This window comes from Orycteropus afer, unplaced genomic scaffold (genome assembly GCF_000298275.1).
Source record: "Orycteropus afer afer isolate SDZICR_OR568_19922 unplaced genomic scaffold, OryAfe1.0 scaffold00302, whole genome shotgun sequence".
In the NCBI taxonomy this organism is placed as follows: Eukaryota; Metazoa; Chordata; class Mammalia; order Tubulidentata; family Orycteropodidae; genus Orycteropus; species Orycteropus afer.
In genome coordinates, this window is record NW_006921889.1 from 3,931,587 (window position 1) to 3,958,782 (window position 27,196).

A 27,196-nucleotide genomic window follows, 5' to 3' on the forward strand; every position below is an offset into this window, starting at 1 on the left:
TACCATTGGTTCTAGATCATATGCCACTTCCTGAAATGGATGAAGATCCACAAGTTCTTTTTGGTACAGTGACTCTGTGTATTCCTGCTATCTTCTCTTGATGTTTCCTGCACATTCAATATTTTGCCCATAGAATCTCTCAATATTGCAACTCGAGGATTAATTTTTTTCTTCAGTTCTTTCAGCTTGAGAAATGCCAAGCGTGTTCTTCCCTTTTGGTTTTCAAACTCCAGGTTTTTGTACATTTCATTATAGTAATTGGTTTTGCCTGCTCGAGCTGCTCTTTGAAATCATCTGTTCAGCTCCTTTATCTTGTCATTTCTTCCACTTGCTTTAGCTACTCTCCGCTCAAGGGCAAGTTTCAGAGTCTCTCCTGTCATCCATTTTGGTCTTCTTTTCTTGTCTTTTTAGTGATCTCTTGCTTTCTTCATGGATAATGTTCTCGATATCCTCCCACAATTCTTCTGGTTTTCAGTCGTTGGTGTTCAATTCATCAAATCTATTCTTTAGATGATCTCTAAATTCAGGAGGGATATATTCAAGATCATATTTTGGCTCTCTTGGACTTGTTTTAATTGTCTTTAACTTCAAGTTGAATTTGCATATGAGCAGTTGATGGTCTGTTCCACAATCAGCTCCTGGCCTGGTTTTGGCTGAAGATATTGAGCTTTTCCACCGCCTCTTGCCACAGATGTAGTCAATCTGATTCCTGTGTGTTCCATCTGGTGAAGTCAACGTGTACAGCCTCCGTTTGTGTTGTTGAAAAAAGGTGTTTGCTAGAATTTCATTGAAAAATATTGCATCTATGTTCATAAGGGACATTGGTTTGTAATTTTCTTTTCTTTCTTTTATGTTTTTTCTGGTTTATGCTATCAGGGTTATGCTGGCTTCAGAGAAAGTTTGTTGCAGGATGAGTTCCAGAATAATGACTAGAAAGTCAGTTCTAGATCAGAGAGAAATTTAATAAAAGGGTAGTAACCTTGTAAGGTAGAGACACATAGGACCAGAGGCAACACCATGTGTGTCTCCCCAAGTCTTACCATCTAGGGGTTTTTATAGCAATTTTTAAGGTCGTGGGGTATGTGATTTCAAAAACCTTGTGTAGGCGGGTATTCATAAAAGCCTGACCCTTTTGCAAAAGTCAGGAAGCTGAACAAGGTTGTGATACATTCCTAACGATAGACCTCAAATTCCTTCAGGCTAGGTGCATGCACAGTGTCTTTCTGTGTGTTCCAACAAGGATGATGTGACTTCGTCTGCACAGATGTGTCCTGCTGTTTACTCTTGGTTTGAGTCTTGGTCTCGTCTTGGATGGGCCATCTTAGTTTTTCAGGCAGTAAAGGAGGGCTGGGGTGTGTAGGCTCCAAAACTGGTTAATGTTGACCATTGGTAGTGGGCTGGAATACATCTCAAGAATGGCCTGTTAGCAGGAAATGCCATCTAAGCAGTAAATTTATATTTGGGTTATTTCTTTTGCAGTGTCCTTTCCTTAGTCTCATGATCTAAAGACTGTGGTTCCTCTGTCTTGTGGGGTGTTCCAATCTTGGTTTTATGATCTTAGGAATGTGGTTCCAGGGACAGGATTCTTATGTGGTTATGGCTACAAGTAGTAGAATAAGGCAATGTTTAAATTGAACAAGATTAATATGGAGCTTTAGGTTATGAAGTCAGAACACATATTCGTCTCCCAGAAATTCTAATCTGTCTATCCTATGACAAGTTGGATAATGTTCCTTCCTCTTTGCTTATGACGAGATTGAGTAGCATTAGCGTCAACACTTCTCTGAATGTTTGCTAGAATTTTTCAGTGTAGTCACCTCCCCCACTCCAATTGTGATTTGGGTGGAAGTTTACAGAGCAAATTCATTTTTCATACAATAATTCATACACATATTTTTGCATGACTCTGATTGCAGTCCCCATAATGTAATAGCTCTCTTCCCACTTCCTTCCTGTGGTTACCTTTTCCCTGTGTCCTTCTTTCCTATACATTCTCTCACTCTGAGCTCTCTCCCTGTGCAAATACTGTCCTTCTGATCTCCCAAGGTTGATTGTTCTAAGGAATATACTTACCAGGTGTAAATGTTCACTTTACAGGTCTATTGTTTGGCTGGAAGCCCCTGGAGTGAGTTCAGTTCCAGGTGCAGTGTGACTAGGGGCCATTGTCCCAGTGGTTCACCAGTCTCTATCACACCAGTCCAGTGTAGTCATTTTTATCCATATCTTTTTGTTGTCACTCACTCACTGTAAGTTCTTTCAATCCATTTTCAAATATATGAAGTTTCTGCTTAAATGTCTTTCTCTTCTTTCCTTGCCACAGCCACTATACTCCAGGCTGCCACTATGTCTTTCTCGCCCACTCTAAAACCCTCTTAAATAGTCATTCTATCCAAACAGCCATATGTTCTCCATTCTGCAGTCAGACTGATGGGCTACAATGCATACCACTGTGCTGGGAAAAGTGACTTCCCATTTGTTCTAGAAATAAATGATAAAACCTGAATTGAGGTTGGGCTCAGTATGAACAGGCTCACCCTTATCTCACCTGCCCCATCTACAGGACACTCACTCTTTGTTTCCTGAACTCCTACACAAAAGAGCATTTCAGTACCTTAGAGATGCTCTAAGTTCTTTTCTCACACAAATAGATCATTTGCATATACTCCATCCTCCAACTGAAATTTCTTTTGTCCCCTTAGTCTTCTCTCCACTTCCCCACAGGTACCTCTATTCACATTTAGACTATACTGTGAGTCTTGCAGCTTACCTTTCTCTGAACTCCAGAGGCTCTGCCCTCTTACCACATCTCCTTTGTATCATTTACACTATACTATAAAATTACAATCATGTTTATAATTGTGTGGTTAGTATCCCTCTCTCTCCACTGGATAGATGAGGAATTTCATGGGGGTAGGGTTATTTCTCCCTTCCTTGCTTGCTCTCTCCGTCCCTCCTTCTCTCCCTCTCTTTATTTCCTTCTCTGTGTTCAAATACTTAACGCAATATTTGGATCATAGGAACTGCTCGATGTAGATGTGTTGACTGATTGTATGATTAAATGGTATTTATTTTGTTATCTGATCTTCATATTATTTAAGCATTACTGAAATTCTCAACTGATACTGAGTGTAAGGAGTTAATGTTGCTCTAGGTGGTGCGGCAAAGTTTAGACCATTAGGGATCTCTGAATTAGAAAATCAATTAGAAAATTTTGTCTTCATTTTGTCTTTTATATGCTATGTATGTAAGAAGTTTGAAATCAGAGAATGCCAATATCCAATGATGAGTTTTCTCTCATTATGGTTGAATATTTAATGATACTATATTGGAACCAGAATTCAAGATTCTATCTTTGGACTATTGAAACAGCTAAAAATTTAAGATCTTCTGTATATGGATATGGAGCTCTGGTGGTACAATGTTTCAGGCATTTAGCTGTTAACCGAAAGTTCAGTAGTTTGAACTCACCAGGTGCTCCACAGAAGAGAGATGAGGCAGTCTCCTTCTCTGAAGATTTTCAGCCTTAGAAACCCAATGGGGATTGCCATGAATTGTCAACTCAATGGTAGTGAGTTTAATTGGTTTGTATGTGGATCTGAGCTTCAGGAGATTCAAATAAAATTTGTTTAATAATTTGAGATTCATACTGAATATTAAAAAAATGTAAAGGGATATGGATGACTGTAATGTACAGATGATTTCTTCTATTACTTTTCTTTTACACTGTTCTGCTTTTCTGAAGTCATAATCTTATTACCTGTGCTTTTGGTATTTAAACGAAATTTAGGGACACTTATTGAACAGATGTTATGTGCTATTTATTAATTCAATGAATAGTTATTGAACATCTACTACCTGCCAGCCATAAAGTTGTACTTTCTCTCGTCAGGATTTTATCCATGAAAAAAGACATTACCTTTGATTACAAAGAATGAACAGCATGCACAAGAAATCTAGGAAAGAACATAGGAATTAGTACTCTATTAGAAGAAAGCAGGATGAGCAATGAGAAAATACATAACATATTCCTACCTCCCAGAATGTTCCTTGGAAGCAACAATGGCAAGACTTCATCTCACTTACTTTGATCATGTTGTCAGAAGAGACCAGTCCCTGGAGAAGGATATCAGGCATGGTAAAGTGGAGGGTCAATGAAAAAGGGGAATGTCCTCAACAAGATGGATTGACATTGGCTGCAAATGATGGGCTCAAGTATAGCAAGGATTGTGAAGACAGCGTATGACAAGGCAATGTTTTGCCCTGTGGTACAGAATGCTGTGAGTTGGAGCTGACTTGATGGCACCTAACAATAAAAGGAAGGACGGAAGATGGAGCAATCTACTTCAGTAGTGATATTGCGTCGGAAACCCAAGGAGATGTCGCCATGAGTCAGATCCGACTTGATGGCAGTGAGTTTGGTTTTTTTGGTTTAACTACAACAACAACAACTTCATAATAATAATATTAATAATTATCTGTTACAAAAGACTTATTTAATGTGTTAGAGAGCAAAGATTTCACTTTGAAGACTACAGTATACCCGACCCAAACCACGGTATTTTGAACTGCCTTACATGCAGGTGAGAGTTGGACAATGAATAAGAAAGACTGCAGAAGAATTGATGCATGTGATCTATGGTATTGGCCAAGTATATTGACTGTACCATAGGCTGCCAGAAGAATGAACAAATCTGTCTTGGGGGAAGTATAGCTGAAATGCTCCTTTGAAGTGAGAATAGCCAGACTACATCTCTAGTCCTTTATCTTTGTCTAAAGAGACTGATCCATGGAGAAGGATATCATATTTGGTAAAGAAGGGGGTCAGTAAATAAAGGGAAGACCCTAAATAAGATAGAGTGACACAGTGCCTGAGGAGATGGGCTCAACCGAGGCAATGCTTGTGAAGATGGTGAAAGAATGGGCAGTATTTTATTCTGTTGTACTGTGAGTTGAAACTGATTTGATGACACCTAAAAACAACAACAACAATAACTCAATTTTGTTAAGACAAGGGAGAAATTGAGGGAGGACTCCTTGGAAGAGAAAATGTTTAAACTGAATTCTGAAGGTCATATAGAAGCTTTAACTTTATATTTGTTAATTATAATGCTATTTTTCTTGTTGTATTGAATTATTTAAGTAGCATTGATTCCCTCTTTCTTTTGACTCATATCATTCTTCCCTTTCTCTCACCTTTTACACTGGAACCTTTCTGAAAACTGGTAAGATGTTTTATAAATCTAACAAATTATTAAACATAGGACTATGCATGATCTAGAAACACATTGGTGATTTCTATGAATACTTTCAAGTGAATTTTTGTAGCAATGGTTCTGGGAGGTAGAAAAAGGCAATTGGGCCAGTTTCCACCAGAAGTTGTAATTTAGTCTGCATGTTGTTGTTGTTGTTGTTATGTGTCGTCGAGTCGGACCTGACTCATAGCGACCCCTCCTTGGGTTTCTGAGGCAGTATCACTACAGAAGTAGGATTGCCCAACCTTCCTTCCGAGGAGTGGCTAGTGGGTTTGAACCGCCAGCCGTCTGGTTAGCAGTCAAGTGCCTTAGCCACTATGCTACCAGAGCTCCCGTAGCTCAAGTAATTTGCAATAACTCTAGTATTTGCAAAGATTCTAAGAGGCTTTCCCCATGTGGATTTTCACAGGTAGACATACCTAATTGGAAATGCTCAGATTGTATTTTATATATTCAATTATATATTCTCTCTTTATACACACACACACACACACACATACATATGCCGTTGTTGATGGTATGTGCCATTGAGTCAGACCCGATGATAGCAACCCCTCCTTGGGTTTCCAAGATAGTATCACTATGGAAGTAGATTGCCCAACCTTCTTTCCGAAGAGTGACTGGTGGGTTTGAACTACCAGTCTCCTGGTTAGCAGTCAAGTGCCTTAGGCACCATGCTACCAGAGTTCCTACACATATATACATACATATATATATATAGAGAGAGAGAGAGAGAGAGAGAGAGAGGAGCTCTGGTGGCGTAGTGCATAAGGCACTTGACTGCTAACCACAAGGCTGGCGGTTCAAACTCACCAGCCACTCCTTGGAGGGAAGGTTGGGCAATCCTACTTCTGTGGTGATACTGCCTCAGAAACCCAAGGAGGGGTCACTATGAGTCGGGGCTGACTCGACGGCACATAACAACAAGAACAACATATATATAGACCTTCTTTTCTCTCTGGAAGGTGCTCTTGTGGTTAAGGCATTTGAGTGTCAACCACAAGGTTGGTGGTTCAAACTCACCAGCTGTTCAATGCAAAGAAGATGGGGTGGTCTACTTCTGTAAAGATTACTTGCCTTAGAAATCCAATGGGGGATGCTATGAGTTGGAATCAACTTGATGACAGTGAGTTTGTTTTTTTTTCTTTCTGGAATCTTTGTTGAGGGCATTGGATATGCCTCTTTTATTGCTCATATTATAGTTGGATACAGATAACTATAAACTCTCCCTTGTCCTAAAATTGTCCTAAAATCCAGACCATTATATAGTCACAGACTCATAACAGTGTCAGGGATTTTGAAGTAATGTTTAATAGATTCCATTCTCAGGAAGGATGCATGATGAGCATTTAGCAAGTACACTCACTAATCAGGTCCACTGGGTCCATTTTTCTTTTCCCTTGTATTTATCTTTAATCTGTCACTTCTTTCATTCTCAAAACAGTAAGTAGACATTTTTAAAAACACATGTGGATTATTTAATATAAAAGAGTGAAAAGTTTTAACTTTTACCAATTAAAGATACATCTGGTATGTTGCTTCCTATCTCCACGTTCCAAGCCAATGGAGTGGGCTTGTAACTAAGCTTGAAGGACAACAAGATAAACTCTTTCCCAGATTATTACTGGACAGAAAAGAGAGAGTAATCATATTAGGTATACTTTTGCATTTTGTTGTGTTTTTGTGTGCTTTTGAATTGATTCTGACTGACAGTGGCCCTATAGGGCAGAGTAGAACTTCCTCATAGAGTTTCTTAGGCTGGAATCTTTATGGCCACCATTTTCTGTCAGGAATATTAGAAGTTCTCAAAAATGAAATAGAATGCTTGAAGATAGATATCTTGCACATTAGTGAGCTGAAAAGAGCTAATATTGTCCATTTTAAATCAAACAATAGTTATGATCTACAATGTTGGGTATGGCAAACTGAAGAGGAATGTCATCACATTCATTATCAAAAAGAACATTTCAAGATGTATCCTGAATGAAGTACAACACTGTCAGTAACAGGATAATATCCACATGCCTACAAGGAAGGAAGATTAGGCAAACTACTTCTGTAGTGATACCACCTTGGAAAGCCAAGGAGGGGTCAGTATAAGTTGGATCTGACTCAACAGCAGTGAGTTTGGTTTGGTACAAGGAAGACCAGTTAACACAACTATTATTCAAATTTACACACCAACCACAGAAGCAAAAGATGAAAAAATTGAAGATATTTACCAACTTCTCACGTCTGAAATTGACCAAACATGCAATCAAGATGTACTGATAATAGCTGGTGATTGGAATGGGAAAGTTGGAAACAGAGACTCAGCAGCATAAGTAGGTTAGAAAATAGGACCTCCCTTGGTGATGGAAATGGTGCCAGAGATCACTTGATAGAATTTTGCAATGACCTATTCAACAACAACAACAACATTCATTGGAAATACCTTTTTTTTCAACAGCCTAAATGGCAACTATACACTTGGTCATATTATCAGAAGGGACCAGTCCCTGGAGAAAGATATAATGCTTGGCAAACTAGAAGGTCGATGTAAAAGGGGAAGTACCTCAACATGATGGATTGACCCAGTGGCTGCAACAATGGGCTCAAGCATAGCAATGATTATGAGGATGATACAGGACCAGCCAGTGTTTTATTCTGTTGTGTATAGGGTTGCTATAAGGCAGAGCTGAATGGATGGCAACTAACAAAAACAACAACAAATACACATGGACCTTTAATATGGAATACCTAGAAATAAAATTGACATCTGTGTAAAGAGAGCTCTGCGTAAGGTGCCCTGGTGACCCAGTACCTAAGGCATTTGACTGCTAACCAGGAGGTTGATAGTTCAAATTATTATTCAACAGAAGGAAGACTGGGCAATCTACTTCTGTAAAGATTTACTGTCTCAGAAAACCAATATGGGTTGCTATGAGTTGGAATCAACTTGATGGCAGTGAGTTTGGTTTAGTTTTGGTGTAAAGAGACAGTGGAAGCTCAACATCATCAGTCAGAACAAGGGTAGGCACTGACTGCAGAACTGACCATCAATTTCTCATATGCAAATTCAAACTAAAGCTGAAAACAAGTCCAAGGGAACCGAAGTATGACCTTGAGTATATCCCACCTGAATTTAGAGACTATATCAAGAATAGATTTGATGCACTAAACACTAATGACTGAAGACCAGACAAGTTATGGGATGACATCAAAGGCATCGTACATTAAAAAGAAAACAAAAAAACAAAAGAGGTCATTAAAAAGACAGGAAAGAAAGAAAAGATTCAATTGAATTCCAGAGAGACTCTGAAATTTGTATTTGAACATAGAGTAGCTAAACCAAATGCAAGAAATAATAAAAGAGACAAGCAAATTTCAAAAGGTGGCTTGAGAATACCAAATATAATGAAATGTGTAAATACTTGGAGTTAGAAAATGAAACTGAAGAAAAAATCTAGCATCAAGTTGCAATATTGAAGGAGCATAGGCAAAATGGGAGCTCTGGTGGCATAATGCCTAAGACATTTGACTAACCAGAAGGCTGACAGTTCAAACCCACCAGACACTCCTTGGAAGGAAGACTGAGCAGTCTACTTCAGTAGAGATACCACTTCAGAAACCCAAGGAGGGGTCACTATGAGTCGAGATACACTCAATGGTAGTGAGTTTTTTTGTTTTGCTTTGTTTTGGTATAGGCAAAATGTTGAATAATAAAGAAAGCACCCAAAGAAAATGGAAAGAATGTGTGGAGTAACTGTACCAAAAAAGAATTGATTAATGTTCATTCATTTCATGAGGTAGACTTCCTTAAATCCCATCGGGATTTATGATTTGGAAGATTTGGATTGTTGGACTTGGAAGAAATCCAAACTGTATTGAAGACCTAGGTGTAAAACCACGCTCCAGGAATTGATGAAATACCAATTAAGATGTTTAAATAAATGGATGCAATGTTAAAATCATTCACTCTTTTATGCCATAAAATTTGTAAGAAAGGTACCTAGCCAAACAAGTGGAAAAGATCCATTTTTTGTGCACATTCCAAAGAAAGGTGATCTAATGGAGTGCAAAAATCATCAAACATTATTATAATGCCACACACAAGTAAAATTTTGCTGAAAATCATCCCATAATGGTTGCAGCAACACATAGACAGGGATATGCCAGAAATAACATTTTTCTGGTTACCTAGTGCTACTTTGACAGGAATCTACCACAAGTGGGATGGTCTTAACAAACAGGAGTTTATTCATACAATTTGCAGACTTTAAGTCCAAGTTCAAAGTGCTAGACTCTAGGGGCTGGGTGAAAGCCCCTCGACCTCGGGCTTCAGCTCAGCCTCTTGCTCCTGGCACACTGAAGTAGAGGGATCTCTTCACTCAGGCACCTACTGGCTGCTGAGGCTAACAAGCCTGAGGTCGACAAATAAAATGGCACAGTCCCTGTTCTGGTTACCTAGTGCCACTGCTCTGACAGAAATATACCACAAATGGGATGGCCTTAACAAACAGGAGTTTATTCTTACAATTTGGAGGCTTTAAGTTCAACTTCAAAGTGCCAGGCTCTAGGGGCTGGGTGAAAGCCCCTCAACTTTGGGGTCCAGCTCTGCCTCCTGCTCCCGGCTCACTGGAGCTAGAGGCATTTCTTTACTTAGACAGCTGCTGGCTGCTAAGGCTGAGAAGCCCCAAGGTTGACAAGTAAGAAGGCACAGTCCCGATATTACCAAATCACACAGCAGGACATTAACTTAAGTCCATTTTAAGTCCCAAGGTCAGCAGAGCATGCCAGGCTTCTGAACAATGACATGGCTACATGCAGGGTCCAAGTGTGCCATAGGCTAGAGACTGTTACCCAAGGCTTCTGCTTATATACAGGAAGCAGACCACATTCTCTAAGGCAGCTACTCAGTTGTTCCCAGTAGATTCCACCATGGAGTTGATTACCAGGCTCATCATGGGGAATACTACATCCAGTTTCCCAGCCACTCAACCAGGCCCAGCCAGGTTGACACACAAATATAACTACCACAGTCCCAATATTACCAAACCACATGGCAGGCCATTCATTCAAGTCCATTGAAAGTTCCAAGGTTGGCAAAGCATGGTAGGCTGCTGAACAACAACATGGCTTCATGCAGTGTTCAAGCGTGTCATAAGCTAGTGACCATTCCCAAAGTTGTTTCTTGTATACAGGAAGCAGACCACATACCCAAAGGCAGATTCTCAGCTGTTCCCAGTAGATTCCACCATGGAGTTGATTACCAGTCTCATCATGGGGAATACTACATCCAGCTGCCCAGCCACTCAGCCAGGCCTAGCCAAGTTGACTTCACCACCACAGACATGGAACAAGGTATATCACTGCTAATGTCAGATGGATCTTGGGTTAAAGCAGAGAATACCAGAGAGAAGTTTAGCTGTGTTTTATTGACTATGCAAAGGCATTTGACCATGTGAATCATAACAAATTATGGATAACATTTCAAAGAATGGGAATTCCAGGACACTTGATTTTTCTGATGAAGTCAATGTATATAGACAAAGAGGCAGCTGTTGAAGCAGAGCAAGGGGATTCTATGTGGTGTAAAATCAGGAAAAGTGTACATCAGTATTCTATCTTTTCACCATATTTATTCAATCTGTATGCTGAGCAAATAATCAGAGAAGCTGGACTATATGAAGGATTGGAGGAAGACTCATTAACAACCTGCGATATGCAGAGGACACAACCTTGATCACTGAAAGCAAAGAAGACTTGGAGCACTTACTGATGGAGATCAAAGACAACAGCCTGCAGTATGGATTTCACCTCAACCTGAAGAAAACAACAGTCCTCTGAACTGTACCAATAAGCAACATCATGATAAACATAGAGAATATTGAAGCTATCAAAGATTTCATTTTACTTGGATCCATCATCAATGCCCATGGAATCAGCAGTCAAGGAATCAAACAACATATTCCATTGGGGAAATCTGCTGCAAATGCCCTCTTTAAAGTGTTAAAGAGCAAACATGTCACATTGAAGATGTAACCTAAGTAGGTGTACCTGACCCAAGGTATTGTATTTTCAGTAGCCTCATATGTGCGTGACAGCTAGATAATGAAGATCAAAGAAGAATTGGTGCTTTTGAAGTATGGTTTTGGCAAAGAACATTGAATATACCATGGTACCATGGACTACCAGAAGAATGAACAAATAAATATCTCTGGGAGGAAGTACAGCCAGAATACTCTTAGGGGAAAAGACTGCAAGAATTTGTCTAATGTTTTTTTTGGAATGAGGACATCACACTTGGTAAAGCAGATGGTCAATAAAGAAGAAGAAAACCCCCAATGAGATGGATTGACACAGTGGCTATAACAAGGGGCTCGTACATAGCAATGATTGTGTGGATGGTGCAGGAGCTGTCCATGTTCATTCTGTTGTACATAGGGTCACTATGAGTCAGAACCAATGTGATGGCATTTAACAACAACAACTTTTATGGGAGCAGCTCATCAGATATTTTCTCCCATGGATCTCCTGGCAGGTTTGAACCATCAGCTGTTCAGTTAGCAGCTGAGCACTGAACCATTGCACTACCAGGATGCTTAGTCTTGAATAAATTCCTTGCTTTTGCTACACGAAAAATATTGCTTCATGTAACATTTAGTGTTAAGGATGTTAAGTTTAATATTTTGGTTTTGTTACTGACTATTGGCTCTGGTAGCCTAGTGCCTAAGGCACTTGACTGCTAACCAAACCCACCAGCTACTCCTCGGAAGGAAGTTTGGGCAATCTACTCCATAGTGATATTGCCTTGGAAACCCAAGGAGGGGTCGCTATGAGTTGAGTCCAACTCGACAGTACATAATAACAACAACGTTGGCATCTCCAATCATTTTCCCTCTTCTGTATTCCCCCTTCAGATAGGTTATTTATGTTCTATTAAGTTGCTCTTCACCACCTACATAAGTGAGTTTTGAGGAGCTAAACATTATCTGTTCACTTAATCTTTCTTCAGAGTTCACATTGCCAAGACCTTATATTATTTTTAGAATCACTTCTCTGTTCTTTTCTATTCTTTTCAATTGGGTGATGCCAGTACTGTTTTAATATCCCAAATGCTGTTCTTTAATGCTTTGTAAAGTAGCAATATAACCTCTCATTATGAGATATTTCTTTTCACTCATGTTGTGTTAGCATTGACCTTTTCCTTTTCTTCAAGAATGCTGCTTAGCTTAAGAAGCACTTATGCCAAATGCTCATTTAAAATGAAGAAATATACATGTTAGAAAGAAGTACACACACACAAGGCCGCCTACTCATTGTGGGGTCACCTATCTGGCAATTTTAACCTTTTGAAGTTCCAGTAAAAGCTGAAAAACAGAAAAGGCCTCTGAGCTGTAGAAGTTGCTTATGACACACATTCCAGGAAAATCAGTGGACCCAAGGTTTAGCGGCTGTGTTCACAACTGGAATCACAACTAGATCCTCGGGGTTTTATTTAGGGTTTCTTTCAGGTTACTTAAGAGAGAGCTGGGTTTTCTGATTTCTCAGCCTTGTGCAGATTGGAAATAGTGAAACAGAAGCCAGAAAGGAAGCTAAGAGCATATGTGTTTTCAAACGGAGATGATATACATAATGAACACAATAAAAGATTTACCTCATTTTAAGACTTCTGCTTACAAAAGATTAGAACATTTTGTTGACATTTTAAATACATTTTGTGATATTCTAAGTGGTTTTGGGGTAAGAATGTTTTTAGTTTAGATTCTGAGTTCTTTGCTTAAAAATAGGGATAATAGAAGATAGAAATGTGAGCTCTGTAGATAATTCTTTTTATTAGGTGGACTACTTTGTAATTAGAAAAAATGATATATTACCATATCTCAATGACTCTGTAGACTCAGTTATCAATTATACATGAAATTCACTGAGTATTTATAAGCCCTTTATCTTTTCTAATTCAGTTCCAGAATTGTATTAAGCAAGCCCTCTTAATCAGTCCCCTCATAGAGTATTTGAGAGATTGGTGGGAATTGAACAAATGACTTAATAAATTTTGCGTATTTGTTTTAAAGAAGAGCCTCTCGGTGGTACAAACAGTTAAGACTGGGATACCAACCGAAAGATTGGCAGTTCGAACTCATCCAGAAGTGTCTAGGAAGAAAGACCTGGCAATTTGCTGAAGAAAGGTCACAGCCATGGAATGCCTATAGAATGCCATTGTCCTCTAACACACGTGGTATAGTCATGAGTCACAACACTTGGTGTCGCCATTAATTGGAATCAACTTGAAGGCAACAGGTTTAGTTTTCTTTTTTATTTATAATATAAATAATGTTAACATTGAAAGGGTTCTTGTAATTCCTTTTGATATGATAATAAAAAGTGAGACTATTGTAATGTAACCCTTTGAATAACTTTGTCCCATTTTTAAGTAGTTTTTAACCAAGGAAGAATATTCTAAGACTGTGTTTTGAGATATTCCGTTGATTCTTGGAAATCATGGTGGTTGAACATGCAAGGGTCGGAAAGACAGCCCTTCAAGTGATGACAAATATCATCTGAGGACCACCATTGTCTCTCTAGTCTCTAGTCTCAGGCATTACTGACTCTGTCAACCAGCAAGGTGCCAAAAATTAGTCATGAGGCAAATCTCCTGCCATTTGAGCTAGCAAATAAACTTTTTCAGAGAGTTTGAAGTGTTTTCATAATACCAAATGACGATAATAAGTAACATATTCTTGAAACTTGTGGATTGTGTGCCAATGACAGCACATGGCAACCTGTTGTTGTTGTTGTTATGTGCCATCGAGTCGGCCCCGACTCATAGCGACCCCTCCTTGGGTTTCCGAGGCAGTATCACTACGGAAGTAGGATTGCCCAACCTTCCTTCCTAGGAGTGGCTGGAGGGTTTGAACCGCCAGCCTTCTGGGTAGCAGTCAAGTGCTTTAGCCACTATGCTACCAGAGCTCTAGCTTTCATTATTCTAGATTGTCCAAGGATATTGCACATCATCCTTTATACTATCACCCATGACCTGCTTCTCTATGGTCCCACGACGCCCTATCAAGCATTCCACTGATGCTTTAACAGCTGAAAAAACTACTCAGATGACTGACATTTAGGAGGTAGGTCTGCATGAGAGTATATGAATGGAAGCTTAGCTAACACAGAGGTGGTACTTGAGTGTAAGTCTTTTAAAATGTAAATATCCTTATATTTGGTTACAAATATTAATTTGTTCAGCTAGCAAAATAAAAGATAAATAAGAAGCTGGTGTTTTATTTTCAATTCCTTTTTTACTTTTTTCTTTTAAATTAAGCATAACAGTAAGGTCACGAGATGTTCAGTTTGCATGGGTATTATTACCTTGATCTCATACTTCATCCCCCCACAATAAAATCCGAGCAAGTATTTCTTCAGTGAAACAGCAAAAGGTAAAATGAAGAAAATGTCCTCCCTCTACTAGTTTCTTTGAAAACTAGATTCAAGAAAGAGCCAGACTTGTGAAACAGTCTTCTTGATCAGTAACAGCAGTGGATTAAAATGTGTGTGTGCTGTGGTACAGTGTGTTTTTTGGTTTGCCAAGTTTTGAGCCATCACAAATCAATAAACTCCCCTGTCATCCTATACACCTGGTCAACGTGCTGCTGTCATGGATGCTGCCTCAGCCTGGGTTTGGCAGAGGACCAGCCAAGTGTGGGCTCACTCAGCTCTGTGGATGTTGTTGGTGTATGTTGAGAAATCTGAGTATATTTCCTGGAGAGACCCCAAATTTGAAAGATTTTACATTTCCCCTTATAGTGCTGAGTTCAAAGAAGTTGTTAATGCTTGATAACAGCAATGTGGTATTGCTGGGCATGGTTGAATTTTAATCACTTCATGGATATTAAGGGCTTTCGTTCCAGTTTATTCTTGCCTGTCTCTTCCTTACAAAATCCCCCTTAAACTGGTGCTGGATAGGAAGGACCCGCCTCCAGGAGACAAGTAGAAGGAAAAGATAACGGATAGTCTACACTATGCCAGGGTGTCCTAAAACATGGATGAGCAGACACTCTGACCTTCCCCTACATTTCTTTCAAAATAAATCTCTTTCCACAGGGTCAGTAAGACTGCAATCATTTAAAACATCTTCATTTTCAGTTTCCTTCCTTCTCTCTAGAAAAATATGCCAATATATTCTAAACTTTTGCCGATTAACTGCTAACAGAGTTTGGTTCAAACATCCCAAGCCCAATGTTAAAAACCTTTAGAGGGCTAACTGATAAGGTGTCTAGCATTACAACAAACACAATGCCACTGAAGGTCTTTTGAAGTGTGGGTCTATATTAGTATAACTATCTTTCTAATTTTCCTCCCTTTCTTTACTCTGTATAAATTAATATTCCTTCAAAACTTCAGCAGCATATTATTAGAGTATCTGTATACAAAAAAAAAAAAAAAAAGGAAATTCAAATGATTTTCTTCTGGGGAAGCTGCTGCCTGCTGCCTCTCTTTGAAACGATGCTTTTGCTGTGAATCTGAGAACCATTGTTACCTAACAGATTCATACCTTAGGCAGAATTGCTATGGAATTGTGTGCATAAAACACTGTGAGTGTCAGCCTAGCCCGCCTCAGGAAGAAGTAAGGCCGTCACTGTCCATCAAAAAGGAAAATATATAATGCTCAGCATCCACTGCTTTCCAACATGACTAGCACTAAAGCAAATTGCATGCTCTTTAACCCTTCTCTCTGTCCCCTATCAGAGAAAGGCTCCAGCAGAGCCCAACGCTGCATTGTCCTCCCCTGAAACATCTCTCTTATTTGACTGACAAGACCATTTTAAAGAATACTCTGAAATAGTAATGTTGTTCTGCTCTTCTGTGTGATGTATACACACACATGTATCCCAATCTTTTTTATAAGTACATATTATATATATTACATGTGTATATGCATACGTGTGTGTGTATGCATAAGTATGTGTGTATAATCTATTGACTATCATGTTTGTTTGTTTTTTTTAATCTCTAGGGCAATGCTGAAATAGAACTTGGAGAAAGGTGAACTCTCTTCAGTGCCAAAAACATCTTGTTTTAATCTGGGGAGACTACCATATCCTCTGGGACTTCAGATTTGGCAAAGGGAGGGAGAGAAGTAATTTGGAGTAATCTTACGTCTGCTTGCATTTGAAAGAATATAGAAAGGGGGTCATCAATATTTTTAAGTCTTAGGAAGGTTTGCCATGCTGACCTTTCTAGAACTTTGAGCATGGGGGGAGCTGCGGGAACAACTGTTCTGGGTGTCCGATTCCAATCTGGACATCTGCTTACTGGGTTTTGCAGGCAGTTTTGATGTATCTAGCATCACAGTATGAAAAAAAAAAAATGGATACAATAAAATGGCTAGAATCTTAAGTCAATAACAATGTGTATTTGTAGGATTTTTTTTTTTTTGCACTTGATGCTTTTCCTGCTTTGTAAATCAGGAATCAAAACAGGGTTACTTCCTGTTTAATTCTGAGATAGTGTAACAAAAGAAAATTTGGGTTAAAAATTTACATTCTTCAGAAGGCAATACATCCAATGGAGTCAAATTTTTAAGTTTATTTTAAATTCCTGAATTTTGGCTATTATCAGTGTTATATCTCAGGAAATTCAAAAGCTAATTAATAAGAATGAGTTGTGAAAATTGTTTGGAAAACATAGGTGAAATAGAACCTTTCATGTTCATCAAGTTTATGTCAGTCAATATATGGAAATTGTGAAATGAGACCATGAAGAATTTCACTCTTGAGAAATGATAGTCTTTTACTTTGCATACGATCAACCAATAAAATAAATAAATGCATATATATGAAATTTGATTTTAGATCAACTAATGAGTATATTTATTTCCTAATTTCTTTAGAATTAAAATGATATACTGCTTGACTTGGGCTTTAAAGCTGTTTTTTATTATTTTTCCTTCAAGTTAAATAAATATCCTTTATGGAGTTTTAAATGTTTAGCACTAATGAAATCTCTTAGGTTCTTTTCCCACGAAGTATTTGATATATGACTCATAAGAAATTGAATCATTCAGCTGTATTTTAACTTTATTTTCTGATTTTACAGTTTACTAATGTTGAGAGAGAACTGAGTCAGAATCATTACTCAATGAATTACCTGGAACAAAGTTTTAGACGTCTCTGTCCCCACACTGTGATCTCTTAGAAGGCAGGTCCACTGATCATAAAGAGCTTTTGATGTGTCTTCATTTTGCTAAAATAGATACAATAGTTGTAGCTAAAATCTCCTTCTATTGAAACTATCATTCCTACAGTCCTCACATCTTCTCTAATGCTCTTTTAATACGTGAAGCAATGTATTTGTGAACCTGAGGTCAAACACATCTTAGAAATACGTGGGTCATCACTTTCCTTTCCAAAAAAGAGAAACACAATCATAGATGATGATATTGAGTTATTTATTATCAAGAATGTTGCTCAAAATTAGTCCCTAGTCCCGGGTTACTCCTGAAAAGTGATGACCGTTTTAACCTCAGCAAAAGGATTAGCACATCAATTAATGAAAATGGGTTATTTAAAAAAAAAAAAATTGGGTGCCTTGGGATAATTAATTCATGCTAGCTTTTCCCCAGAAAGGTGAATTTTAATTCTATTCTATTCTGCTGACTCATTCATCAATTATATATGGACATTTACTCTTGCTTAAAAAATGTGCTAATCTCATTACTTAACCAACAAAGACAAATCAGTTTTTATGTCTGAACTATTAGGTCAAAGAAAGACTTGAAAAAGTCTCTTAAAATCTCTCTCTGTTGTTTCCTTTCCACATTCTTTGTCCCTAAAAATCTACTCCTAACCAGTTGTCTAATGGATACTCCATACTGTTATGAAATAACATAATTTTGGCATAGGTATAAATTTTTTTGGGGGGGTTGGTCCTCTATGTCTATTTTGATGATTTTACTGTGTTGCATTAGTCTTCAGGACAATAAGTAACAAAGAGTAACCAAAAAGAGAACATGCAGATTTCAAAAATGGGGAAAAAGAAAACTAGGAAGATAATCTTACTTCTCTAGAGACTGAGGAGGACCAAGATTTGCTTCCTATTACTTACTTTGCAGGGACGTGTCTGACTCCTTTAACTGACAAAGACTGTATTATCCATAGAAAGTCTTTCCAAAGGTTAATTATTTTTACAAAGAAAGAAGTCATAACTATATTGCCTATTACCCTTTATTTTTATCTTAAAATCATTTTCCTTAATTATCTGACTATGGAGTTTTAGTGATGTTTTGGATTTCTGATTTACCTTATCAGTTAAAATATTTTTCAAATCTGCATCTTATCTGGCTAATCTTATTTATTCTGAAGAGAATAGATTAAATCCACTTAACTGTCCACTTTATTAAATTTTTGTTATAGTTTATGTTACTCTAATAGAATCAAGACAGGAGGAAATTAAATTGCTAAATAAAATAAATAAATAAATAAAGGAGTCTGGGACTTCCACAGTCTCCTTTGTAAAGTTTGAAGCCATTTCATATTCTACAGAAAGAAAGTAACATTATAAAACTTTCTTTATGAAAACAAATATCAAAATAACATTTACTGCTATGCATTTTAATAGCAGTATATAGGGAGTCACTGCATTCTCTGGTCAGTGATTTTGATTTCCCTGAAACTTATAGAATCATTTTCATAATCATTCAAAGTTTTTAAGTGGAAGACTGGTTCCTAAGTTTGGATACCATTTGCAGTAGCACAGGAATTAGACTCTTCTATTTCCCAGTGTTTTTTCCCTGGGCAGAAATAAAATTGTGAGTGCACTGGTTATCAATACAATAAATCAATGTGTACAACTAATTTGGACCATTCAAGCACAAATACAATACTCCATTTTATCTTGTAATTATTCAAAAGATTTACTTCTTCTTTCTGTTTCATTTTTCATAGCAACTCTACTTAGAAAGATATAGATGAAATGTGCATAGACTCAGGGAGATACGAAAAAATTGTCACGGGGAAAGAATTACTGGAGAAATGACAGTACTGTAATCTGTGATGTGTAATCTGGAAATTAAGTCAATAGAAATCTGAACTAATTTGCACTGCCCAAGAACATGACTATAAGTACTAGCATTATTGTTTGGGAGTGGTAAATTTGACCATTAAAAATGTTATATATAATAACAGTTATAGATGAGTTTCCTCCTATCCATGTATTTGCTAAAGGGTATGAGCTCTGGTAGCATAGTGCCTAAGGCACTTGACTGCTAACCAGAAGGCTGGAGGTTCAAACCCATCAGCCACTCCTCGGAAGGAAGATTGGGCAATCTACTTCTGTAGTGATACTGCCTCGGAAACCCAAGGGGGGTCGCTATGAGTCGGGGCTGACTCAACGGCACATAACAACAACATGAGCCACATACCATGTTGTTTTGCTGCTGTTAATTTAGATAACTACTGTGTATGAAGCAATAGTCTAGGTGCTGTGTTTGATGATGTGGTAGTTACATTTGTGTGTCAACTTGGCTAGGCCTGGTTGAGTGGCTGGGCAGCTGGTGAGAATGGCAATCAACTCCATGGTGAGATCTACCACAAGCAGCTGAGTAGCTGCCTTTGGGATATGATCTGCTTCCTGTATATAAGGAGAAGCCTTGGGGATAGTAGCTAGCCTATGGCACACTTGGACCCTGGATGTAGCCATGTTTTTGCTCAGCAGCCTGCTATGCTCTGCTGACCTTGGGACTTACAATGGACTTAAGTTAATGGCCTGCCATGTGGTTTGGTAACATCGGGACTGCGCCTTTTTACTTGTCAACCTTGGGGCTTCTCAGCCTCAGCAGCCAGCAGTTGTCTGAGTGAAGAAATACCTCCAGTTGCCGTGGGCCAGGAACAGGAGGCAGAACTGGGCCCCACGGTTGAGGGGTTTTCACCCAGCCCCTAGAGCCTGGCCCTTTGAACTTGGACTAAAAGCCTCCAAATTGTAAGAATAAACTCCTGTTTGTTAAGGCCATCCCATTTGTGGTATATTCTTGTCAGAGTGGCACTAGGTAACCAGAACAGATGAGGTTTGAGGTGTGAAGGATATATGAGACAGTTTGTGGGATACTAAGGATAATGCTTCCATAATCTGGTTGTGCAGTACCTAAGGCATTTGACTGCTAACCAGAAGGATGGCTGTTCAAACCCACAAGCCACTCCACAGAAGCAAGATGGGGCAATCTACTTCCATAAATAAACCCAATGGAGGTCGCTATGAGTTAGAATTGACTCAGTGGCAGTGGGTTTGGTTTGCTTTTGTGATTTTAAACATTAGGGGCAGATGAAAGATTTCATAAACACAAGAAAGTAATCATTCTCAATTATTTAGTAGAAGTGAATACGATTATTCCTTTAACTCTTTTTAAACCAAGAGACGGAATTCTGACTTTAAAAACAAAGCTGTATATTTTCAGATGCTCACATAATCTTAGCACTGAAGATTGAATTCTGTGTTCAGCTATTTGGCTGTTGTTAGCAGTGATGCATGAAGCAGAAAGAAAACAGCTTGATTTCCATAAGTTAGGCAAACTCTGGAGAGCTGGGGATGGCAGGGAGGCAATTGGCTTGCAAAATAAACTGACCTAACCGGAAGCCAAAATTAAATAGAGTGTATAAGGGCACCCCAGGGATCGCCTTAACAATGTACTAGTTATGAACTAACTATTGTCATTATTACCACTGCTAATGAAGAAACCATAGGAGAAGACAAGCAATGCCTCTCCCTGATTACCGTGGGCTTTCGGTTTAACTAGCTAAGGCACTCAATGATCCTTTCAAAAATGAATTTACTCAAATGTCTTTCTGCTATTAGTGAAGATATCATTAGACATGGTTTAGCTACAGAAAGTATGAAGACAGTTTGGCTAATGATGGCTGCAACTGCTGGATAAAACAAGGTTCTTAGAGATTCATAGAATTTGCTTTTATCATGTTTTGTGACTCGATAATGTTTTTAGTTTCTAATACATTTTTAAAAAATGACCCAGGGAAGTTATTAAATGCCATTTCTCATGTGGAAATATGACTTCATTGGCTTAGAAAAATGTTTTAAATGGTTTTTATTGTTGGAAGTTTGGAAAAAGTTATTTTTCCAATGGTGACATTAGTGATCAATAAGAAGAGTCAATTAATATGCAAAAAGTGCCATCATAAATGAAGATTACATCCTTATCAACTACAGTAATGTTTGGCTTTGGAGGCAAATACAAGCTAAAGGTTGGAGTATCTATGTAAATAATTCTTTATCCAGGCTTGAAGGATCAAAACGGACTTGCTTTTTGCTGCAATTATTATATATTATCATCCATACACTACCTATCCATCTATCCACGCCAGTTCTCACCAAATATTTATGTCTCTACCATATGTGTAGTGCCTAAGGCATTTGACTGCTAACCAGAAGGCTGGCAGTTCAAACCTACAAGCCACACCTCATAAAGAAGATTGGGCAATCTACTTCCTTAGTGATACCACCTTGGAAAGCCAAGGAGGAGTTGCTATGAGTCAGATCTGACTCTACGGCAGTGAGTTTGTTTTTTGGTTTTGACCATATGCCAAAAACAGTTGATTGAACAGACATAGCTAAACATCACCACCACCACCACCAATAATAGGTAAAATTTCTTAAGTCAGAACTTTCATTGTTATTGCTGTTAGGTGCCATCCACTTGGCTCCGACTCGTAGCAACTCTATGTACAACAGAACAGAACACTGCCCGGTCTTGTGCCAGCCTCACTATCCTTGCTATACCTGAGCCCATTGTTGCAGACACTGTGTCGATCCATCTCGTTGAGGGCCTTCCCCTTTTTCATTGACCCTCCACTTTACCAAGCGTGATATCCTTATCCAGAGAATAGTCCCTTCTGACAACATGACCAAAGTAGGTCAGACGAAGTCTGGCCATTCTTGCTTCCCAGGAGAATTTGGCTGCACTTCTTCCAGGACACATTTGTCAGTTCTTCTGGCAGTCCATGGGACTTTCAGTATTCTTCCCCAGCACCACAACTCAAAAGCATTAACTCTTCTTCTGCCTCCCTTATTTCTTAAATCCAAAACTTAGACCTCAGGATACTGGTTAAGGGTAAGACTGTGGGTACTTGACATCTTGAGCTGGAATCCTCCATCACTATGCCACCTCCTAATTGTCAACCTCAGGCAAGTTCTTTAACCTCTTTGCGCCTCAATTTCCTTATCTGTAAAATGCAGATATAGTAAGGACATCCACACCATAAGCTTGTTATGGAGATTAAAGAAGATAGCACCTGAAAATCATTTTAAACAGTGTTAGCCTCATGGTAAGTGCTCCATAAGTATTAACAATTATTATTACTTGGTGTCATTTCTATAAGTATTAACAACTACTATTAATTTTTCTCTTTATTTCACTTAAACTTTATACACATAAATATATCATTATAACAATTAGAATGTATAGGTAAGCTCTATGCAGTAAGATGGATTATAATAGCTCCTTTGGGAATTATAATGCTGAGTTTCCACAATATGGTATCTTTGTGCTTTAGCATGTGAATTATATCTCTAAAACATTAGGCTCTATGATGAGTGATAATGTTGTTGTTAGTTGCTGTTGCAATGTCTCTGACTCATGGAGACCCTGTGGATGGCATACTGAAACATGGCCAGGTCCTGTACAATGAGTCCATTGTTGTGGCCACTGGAGAGTGCCTCTCAGCCTGGGGCTTTATCTTCTACCACTATGTCGGGCAATGATCTGTTCTGATTAATAGGGTTTGCATTGGCTGCTTGTTGAAAGTAGATTGCCAGACTTTTCTTCCTGGTCTATCTTAGCCTGACAGCTCTGCTGAATCCTGTCCACTATAGGTGATCCTATTGGTATTGGTATTTGAAATATCAGTCACATAGTTTCCAGCCTCAGCAACACAAAAGCCACCACAGTATGACAAACTGACAGATGGGTAGTGGATAAATCATAATAAAAAGTTATATATGAATAATTATAGCTATATAAGTAATAATGGGTTGTATGGATTATTTAGGCTGCTGGGTGGCATAAATGGTTAAGTCTTTGACTCCCAGCGGTGAGGTTGGCAGCTCGAGCCCACCCAGAGCTGCCTCAGAGGCCTGGCAATCTACTTCTAAAAGGTCACAACCTTGAAAACCCTGTGGAGCAGTTCTACTTTGCAATGCCTGGGGTTGATAGACGTTGGAATAAACTCCCTGGCAATTAACAACCATGGATTACTTATGAATGTAGTACTACTGTCCACATTTTATAGATGAACAAATTGACACACACAAAGGGCAAATAACTTGCCCGTTACCAAGCAGCTAATACGCTATGGAGCCAGGATTCAAACCTAGGCAGGGCAATTCTTATCTACATTGTGGTGCTGTCTCCCAGCAGGCCCACATAACTTCAAAAATAGGAAAATCATTCAAAAATCATATATGAAGCCAGCTGTTGAGAGCAATTTACACAACCCTGAAAGTAGATAACAGTTCCAGTCTTCTAGGTAAAGCAGCTTGCTCTTTGTATCTGGAATAATTAATTAAAATAGGTCATTCTGATCTGTAAAACTACAGAAGGTCTGAATTCTGATTGCTTTAGAGATGAATTCTCTAGCCTTCCTGTCATGATCATCAAACTGCTTATGCTAATATTTCCTAGATTTGAACTTTGGGAAATCAAATGCAAGCTTTCTCTCCCCTCTTTATTTGCACATTGTAAATTTCAGTTAACCTTCTTGGTAAGATGGAATTTAGGTTGAATCTCTTATATCCTAACAAGTTGTTTGTATATGGGATAAGGAAGTAAATTAAGAAGGAAAGGAAAGACCTCAATTTGTCTTAATCTCATGTTGTGAGCCTGTGTTATGCTAGATGAAAAATGCATACATATACATACCAAATGGATATTGCTTCTTGACTAAAATCCCAATTCAGGGTGTTAATGCAAACTAGGAATGGACCTAAGAGTTCCATTTTCTCTCCAGAACAATTAAACAAGCACTTATTTTTCTCCTCTCCTCTTCTCTTCTCTTTTCCCTTCTACTTTTTCTTCTTTCTTCCATCCTTCCTTCCTTCCTTCCTTCCTTCCCACCCTCCCACTGCCTTCCACCCTTCCCTTCTTTTTTTTTTTATTTTATTATTCCAGTAAGATACTCAATAAGAAAGATCATGCTTGCTTTTGAAAAAATAAATACTTTCACTTTACTAGTGGTGGGCCCAACAGGAATAAAACCAAAGGACAAAGCAGGAAAAAGGCCTGGCTTTCTCTCACTTAGATGCTTTGCTCAGCTTCCACAGTTTTACTTGATTGAGTGAGGGAAGATATTATCTTCTAAAGAATGATATCTTCTAAAGAATAATATAAAATACAATAGAACTTGTCACAAAATGCATGGCAAACATCATAGTATGTAGTCTAGAGTTTTAATTAACATATTTGTTAAATGCCAATTCTGTGAATAGACACTATCAACAAAGAAGACTTTCCCCCACATAGATAATGCAGATAGTGCCCTTCCTTTAAAAGAGATTTTGACAGTTATGCTATTGAGCTCTGTATTCTGCTGGGAACTAACTCCTATCCTTCTGCCGCTAGGCTTTCAAAATCAGAACTGCGGGGAGAGTCATTGCTTTCACTGCTCTACAATTTATGCCAAGACAGAAGCTGTAAATGGATGTATATATAGACTTGGGAATTTGCATACTGAATACCTCCTCTCAGCTTTCATATGCTTACCTCTGTCCCTGTCATTTAATTTGAGGTTTTTCACCAATCAAATTTGTTTCCTGGATTCCTCACTTGCATGAATGGGTGGGAGAGTAATTACAGCTAAATAAAGTGGTTTCATGAATGAAAGCACAATTTACAGTAATATGTGTGGGTATCACCCCCCCCCTTTCTCTTGTTTAATATTCAGACCTGTCACCTTGCATGCAAACTGTTGGAAAATGCTCCAGAAGCTACAGTTATACCTCTTACAAATCACTCCAGATTGTACGGCTTTGGAGGTACTTTCTTGGGGTTGGCAAAAAAAAAAAAAAAAAGTAGTTTGAATAAGCCTGGGATGCAAAAGCTTGATTCATTATTGCACATAAAGAGCAAAGAGATGGAAAACTAACAAGCAAAATGAAGGGAGACGTTTAAGCAAAGAAATTTACATTTTGTTTTCGGGCAAGATTTAACTTTATCCCAAGTATTTGCTGTAGGATTTTTCCTTTAGAACATTTATTGCCCAGCTCTTTAAATTTAGCATGAATTTATTTTGTTGACCATGGAAACAGCATTAAAGCTTGACATTTTCAAGTGACATCAGTTATGCATTTTTCAAAATGTTGCAGAATATATTCTTCATCAATTAAAGGCTGATCATTTAGAAACTATGCCTCCCTAGACTTGTAAACTATTTTTCCATTCCTGTGTGCCAGTGGTTCTCAACTAAGGCAATTGTACTCCTCAGGAACATTTGGCAATGTCTGCAGACATTTTTAGTTATCACAACCAGGAGGCAGAGGTGCTACTGGCATCTAATAGGAAGATGGCATGTCATTGAGTCAATTACAACCCATAGAAATTCTTTCTTCAAGATGTCCCTAGCTAGGTCAAACTGCCAACCTTTCAGCTAGTAGCCGAGCTCTTAACCATTTGCACCACAGGTAGAGGTTACAGATGCTACCAAACATCCTATAATGCAGAGGACAGCCCCTCATAATAGGGAATTGTCTTGCCCCAAATTTCAATCATGTGGAGGCTGAAAAATCCTGCCTTGCTCTACTCTTTGCAATCCTAACATTACAACTATTCTTTCTTGCAGAGATGAGCTTGCCTCTTGCTTCCTGTTTCACAAAAGAAGTAAAGGCTCTATCAGTCATGAGCTCCCTCAGCTCCCCTCGTGCATTCACATAGTTGTAAGCATTTAAAGTTCTTCCTCTTACACTCCTTATTTTTATTCATCTAGCCCTGAAAAAATGGAGTCCTGCCAACCTTCCAAGGCTAATTAATTCATTTCTGTTCTAGACTTACCCCTTTCCATCTCCTCACACCTCTTCATCATTCATCTCTGTTATTATTAGATGCTATCAAATTGGTTCTGACACATAGTAACCCCATACAGACTAGAACAAAAAACTGTCCAGTCCTGCACTACTTCATAATCCTTGCTATGTTTGAGCCCATTGTCACAGCCACTGTGTCAGTCCATATCATTGAGGGGCTTCCTCTTTTCACTGACTTTCTATTTACCGGGCATGATGTCCATTTCTAGGGACTCGTCTCCCCTGTTTAGATGTCCAAAAAACATGAGATGAAATCTCACCACTCTTGATTGCAAGGAACATTCTGAATGTACTTCTCCCAAGGCAGATTTGTTCATTCTTCTGGCAGTCTATGGTATATTTAATATATTTTTAAATAATTTAAAGACATCAATTATTCTTTGGTCTTCCTTATTCATTGTCCAGGTTTTGTATGCATGTGAGGTGACTAAAATACCATGGCTTGTGTCAGGCTCACTTAGTCCTCAAGGTGGCACCTTTGCCTTTTAACAATTTGAAGAGGTCTTTTGCAGCAGGTTTGCCTAGTGCAATACATCTTTTGATTTCTTGACTGCTGCTTTCATGGATGTTGCTTGTGGATCCAAGTCCTTGACAACTTCAATCTTTTCTCCTTTTATCATGATGTTGCTTATTGGTCCAGCTGTGAGAAGTCTAGTTTTCTTTATGTTGATTTGTGATCCATACAGAAGACTGTAGTCTTTGCTTTTCAAAAGTAAGTGCTTCAAGTTCTCTTCACTTTTAATAACCAAGGTCATATCATCTGCATATCACAGGATGTTGTTGAGTCTCCCCCCCCCCCCAAATCGTAATGCCACATTCTTCTTCAGATAGTCCAACTTCTTTGATTTTTGCTCAGAATACAGATTGAATAAGTATGGTGGTGA